This window comes from Cyclopterus lumpus, chromosome 3 (genome assembly GCF_009769545.1).
Source record: "Cyclopterus lumpus isolate fCycLum1 chromosome 3, fCycLum1.pri, whole genome shotgun sequence".
NCBI classification, from domain to species: domain Eukaryota; kingdom Metazoa; phylum Chordata; class Actinopteri; order Perciformes; family Cyclopteridae; genus Cyclopterus; species Cyclopterus lumpus.
Window position 1 is genome coordinate 16,106,201 of NC_046968.1, and position 6,136 is coordinate 16,112,336.

The window sequence follows — 6,136 nt, forward strand, 5'->3', positions numbered from 1 at the left end:
GCCACCTCTCCTGCAGAAACACAGGTGTTATAGTTGTTTAGCTCTTTTTGCAGTTACTTTGTGTCTCTTCATAATTGTTACGCATCTCTCTGTTGTTGTGCAACTCTTCGTAGTAATTTTGTGTCTCTTTTTGTCACTTTTTTATTTTAAATGTCTTTGAGGTTGTTTTGCTTCTTTTAACAGTCATTGGAAGTTTTTTTCTAGTGGTTTCAGCCTCTTTATAGTCATTCTGTGTCTCTTTGTAGTTTTTTTTATTGTGTCATTGTGGTCATTTTGGCCAGGGATACACACACCCCTTTTGACCCTGAGGCCTTGTAGGCCCGTTTGGTAATCCATGCACCTGTCTGTGCACTTGTGCATTTGTCTATGGCTGCCTCGTGTGTACATGCAGATTAAAATGTGTCTCTGGCTTTGGTTTTGTGTGCCTTTTAATGGCTGTCAATGGCTGCATGTGTTCATGCACCAGAGCATGTGAGAATGTTGCTGACTAGATATTTGTGTGTGTCCAGATGGGAGCTGGCAGCCAGACATTGCTCCCTTTAGCTTGTGTAAATGTTGTGATGATCTTGGGAGGAATTTTACCCTATAGTTGTCAAAGGGCTTTTTATTTCCACCTGCTACCGGCCTCTTTCCGTCAATCTGCTCTATAACAATGGTAGTGGGAAAGCTGTGGAGTGCAAAGTGATTGATGTTGGACTGTATTTGGCCCCTTCTTCAGATTGGGGCCTGAAAGGAAGTGGCTGTCCCTCCCTTCCACTCCGACTACCACGCAATAACGCCGGGCACGAGAGGGCAACGTGCTGATCAGCACTTTCTTATACATACCATTTTAACAAAGTGCCAATATGCCCTAAAGAAAAGTTGGCAGCTGCACGTCAACAAGGTTTCATGACTTTGATATCAATTTTCCTCTAGAAGAAGTACATTTTTTGTCACACAATTGAACCAAACTTTATTCAGTCCATCCTTTCTCCAGCTGTCACTCTTATTCTTGTCTTGTCTGGGTTGAAAAGAGATACAGGCATTCTTTCCATTTTGCTGAAGCGCAGCATGGCAGAGAATGTAATCACCCAAACTGTCTGTCCTTCTCTCTCTCCTTATTTCTAACTGTGTTTCTCTTTCTCCTTCCTCCAGGCTGGAGTGGGCAGGCGTGCGGCTTTGGCCACAGGAAGCCGTGAATTCTTTGGAGAATGGAAGATGTCTTAAGGGGAGACATACTGGCCTCCACCCACCCACTAACCACCCCAAAATGACACCTGACCCCTTCACGTGTTTATATCAGACCATGGAAGTGAGAAATAGTGATGAGTCACTCTGGCTGTGTGTTTACACTCCGGAGTCACGCAAGGAAGGAAATCAGCCACGGTCTGTTAAAAGTGGGGAGGTGAGAGAGAATAGCTGCAGTCCCCCAGCGCTGTAGTGATTTACCTCTCCGCAGCAGAGATGACTTGAAATACATTCTGCTCTCAGGCTTCAGACCAACAGAAAACAGCAACTTTAGCAGCACGCTGTACTGCCAAAGGAAAGGCAACGAGAGGTAGTTGGTATTTGGGTTTGCATAAACTGTGAATGTAAAATACATTTTAGAAAAAAAAATATCAGTCTTTAGACAGAGTATCTATCGCAGTTGCTTTCTAATCAAACATACGTCACCCCACATACGTCGGCCCCACACATCCCAGCTTGATGACGGAATATTTTCCTGTGTATTTCGACTTGAAATGTTATCAGCAATGTTTTCTTCTCAGCTACAAGGAAAGCATCTAATTACTCAATTTATTAAAAGAAATTCACCAAACCGAAAGGATATTCTCATTCAGATCCTCTTTGTTATTATTGGTATACATTATTGATATTACAATTAAAAGAAAAAAACAACTTGAATCATTTTACTTTCATACACAATTCAATAAGATTTCCTGCAAAAGAAAAACATGTCAACAAAGTAATCAAACAACTGAAGGCCACGAAACACCTACTGTAGAAATTATTATACAGTACTTTGTTTTTCTTAATATTTAAAAGCTGTTATGTCTGACATTGTGTATGTCACATACTGTAGGTATCACAAGTTACACCAAATTCATATGATTAGTCTTTTAATCTAAGTTGGGATGTATAAAAGTGGATTTGAGTAAAATATTTAATAATAAAATAACAAAAAATACATTCAAGTTTGTAGTAATTCTGAAAGCACAAGTAATTTTAATGTCTTGAACTGTATTAAAACAGGCATGTTAGATTTTTCAACTGAGATTATATTAAATGAATTTCCACATCATCCAAAGGTTTATATTGACAATAGCTGCTGTGCCTGCATGATACTATTCACTTTATGTTCTCAAGAATATCGTATCAAAATGCAAATGTCATCTTTGTATTATAAAATAAATATTCATATTATATATTTATAGTCCCGTATGTGAATTAGTGATCTTCCAGTATCATTGTTGTATGAACCACACCTGACACGTATTGCTTTGTGCTCTGGAGGACTTTAAGTTCAATGCACCATAAGGTGTGTTTACTGTGGCTGCAACCAGTGTTTCAAACATAGTGGCATCGCCGTCATCCACACGGAGAGGCTTTACATTTTAAATTGCACAACTGTTGTTTTCAAGAGACAGCTGTAGTTACTGCAGTTGTGCTCTGTAAATAAAAGTGACACTTTACTTCTTTCCATCATTACATTGGTGCAAGTAACTTCATTGCCGACTGTAGCGAGTATCCTGTTACACACCCCCGTACACACCGCCACAATGAGAGAGTCTGCAGCTCTTATTTTGGCTGATCTCTCCTGAATTGTAAGTCCTGTCAGAGGCTTTGATTGATAGTTATGTTTATCACCATATTATTAAGTAATCAGACTCACCACAGCTAGGCCTGACGCTCCTTAATTCAAGCTAAAGCACACGGCTTCATGCTAATTAAGGGTTTGGCGAAATGGTATGTTTTTGTGAATAAAAAAAAAAAAGAATATATATATTGTAACATTTAGTAACAGCCTTTTTGATCTTTACCAGAAAGATGATACAGGGACAGTGGAGTGTCAACATCTTTCAATGCAATGTTTTACATTACTGTTAAACCTGCAAATTGACAATAAGGTACACAAAGTACAGTCCAGTATATCCGTATATAACATGAGAGGGTCAATCAGTCTATGTTCTGTGTATCAGCAGAGGTTCTCTCTCGCTTCGTTAATATAGCCTGTGGCAGCCTGCGTTTGTGTATTTCTGAGGTAAACACAGTCATGGCAAAGTGGACATGCTGCTGAGTGTGTCCTGACTGGAGACAGAGAGCACTGTGGCACTGTACTGGCTGAGACACTGGCAGCTCTCTAGAGCCAGGGTTAATGTGATGAATGGCCATTTGGTAATGGGCCATGTATTAGGGTGAGCTAGCTCTTTTAAAAGCCTGAGCTGGAGCCGTTGCTATGGGCAATTTGATTCAGAAATCAATCAGGTGGCAGATGTTTCATGTTGGATCAGTCAACTCTGTCTTGCTCTCTCTTTCAACCAAATGAAGGAAGAATTGCTTGAATGACTGCATGTAGCAATCAAATGAAAGTGTAAATTCACTCCGTCAAAAACATCAGCGGGCTGAAAGAAATGTAGGCAAAAACAATTTTAGGAACTGTATACATAAACTGATGGATCCTTAAACAAGGAAACAGACGTAATCATATTTTTTTCATTAATGCCGCACTGTAGGCACTCTTGTTCCTAGACTGCGTGTGCTTGAACAAACCGCCTCAGTGTCTGCCAGCGAGGATACTGTACTAATCAACGAGGAGCTGCATGACTCATTTCTATCCATTGTAAAAATGATTGGACGCAAGTTACATTTCTATTAATACAAATACCTATTTGTATGTCCTGGTTTTTCAAATTTAGGCATTTATCCTGAAAGTAAAATAGATAATGCACACCATTTTACATATCCCATACACATATTGTATTACTAAGCCTATTATTAGGCTTGGAGTTATTTATGTAATTATAAAGATGTTTTGGGCCATATTGCCTATATCCTACTATGTCCTCTTTTATCATTATGTGATGTTTTTTTATACTTATTCATAATGACTTTTACATTGTTGTTGTGTCAATACGTTCGGCTGCCACTGTGTTTTGGACATAACGGTAACATTGGAATTAGTTTTCCATTTTCATTACAGTAATAAAATGTTGGAACTGGTGGTTGTATCTGCTCTTCTTTCCTCTAGTCTCACTTGTTTCGCACAAAAAGATGTGTCTGAGTTCATTTTAACCTCAAAGTCTCGCTCCTTGCCAAATTAAAGTCAAGAACCACTTAAGGACCTGAAGATGAATTCCCTGTTTTTCTGTGGTGGTGTTGAGACTCCTATGATAAACACAGCGAGTATACATTCAGCACTATTGAAGCTGTTGGTGGTCCTGTTGTTTTCTCCAACAACCAACAAGTTTACGGATCCCTCTTCAAAATGCCTATAGTATCTAATTAAGTGGCCAATACGGCTCGAAAATGATAATCAATAATGAACTGTGTCTGATCTATGATGGTTAATTGCTGGAGCCCAGTTATCTCTGTTTGACCTGGGCTTGGCTAAGAGTGGATTCATATGGGTACATATTGGTTTATCAGTTTTTCTGAGGAGGTCATGTGAACTAGAGGAGCTCAAGCATGCTTAAAAAGAATCTCCGTCTGAATTTCCCCATCCAGAAAAAAGAGACGCTGATCAGTGTGTTTACACTTCTGTCTTTTATGGCAGGATTTGGAGATTTGATTGGTTTTGTACCACAGAGACAGAAATAATATTAAAACTGAATCAGCAGCAATCTCAAACGTTGAGTCTTTATAGTAAGTGGATAAGCATTGGAGAATGTTTTAGTCAGGGTGGAAATAGTTACTCTGGCATTAACGCAGGAGCCTTTGAAGCATTTATCTCCAATTTGGATAGCAGTGGATTTTCTCTCTTGCTTATTATCACTTCTGCCCTCAATATTTAACAGATAGTGACAGACACTCAAGTGGTGAACTTTCAGTGTATCCCCACGGCCATAATTAATGTGTGGATAACCGAGGGCAGTGATATGCCATTTCTCTGTGTCCAAACAGCCTTATCACAGGTGTTGGTAAGGACAGACAGATGGACAGACAGACAGCCACATGGTTCCACTTTGACGTCTGCTAATTCCAGGGAATCAATCCTAAATGACACCTATGGGATACACAGAGTGGATTTCCCTCTGATGCAGATTGGTAGTGGTTTGCCGATGAAAGACAGTAAAATAAATAAAGCTGTGGTGAGCAGGCAGAGCTCTTCTGTCCGCACAGTACAACCATAATGGGATACATACTGACAGGAGGGAAGAAGTGGAGGCCTGCTCCTGTTTTCACCACTGTTGCCACGGAAACACTGATGAACTACTTCTGCTAGTCCTGAATGTCTGTGTTGAGAAAAATACTCTAATCTTTTCAAAGACTGATAGAAATATATCTAACAAGTGGAATACTAGTGATGAGCAGAACGCAGCTCTGTTCCTTGTCTTCCAGCCTGCTTGCTCACCCACTGCTGCTGATACTGTTTTAATCCTAAAACACACCATTAAATCAAACTCAGAAGTATCAAATGGCTTTTTAACCTCCTACAATCAATCTTTTCATCAGCTGCTGTGTCTGCGGTCGGCCTGGAGTACGAATAGTAATGGTAAGACAATACTGGCTTGTCTCATCCTGGCTGAGAACTTGCATGATACTCCTACAAGTTACACTGACCTCCTATTCCCCATTGTGCCAGCACACATTCAGCTTCTCAGTGTGCAACATTGCAAGTTTGCTTGGAAGCTTTTTAAATTGTCTCTGCATCTTCTTAACTAAAAAATGCATTGTGCTTTACATCACTTGTCTGTTTGAGCTCACTGTGCAGAAAGATGTACAGATGCATACAGTATGTTGAGAGTTTTACACTGGAACAATGTTTTTAAATCTGCTGAAGGGAAAAGTGTCCCTGTACTGACTTTGAACCTCAGTTTTAGAAGTGTACATAGACTCTTTTTGTACACCAGAACTAATTTTAAAAACAATCATGGTCCAATATGTAAAAAGTGTCTTGAAGCCTCCAGGCTGAGTATATGAGAAAAGACCTTTCAGT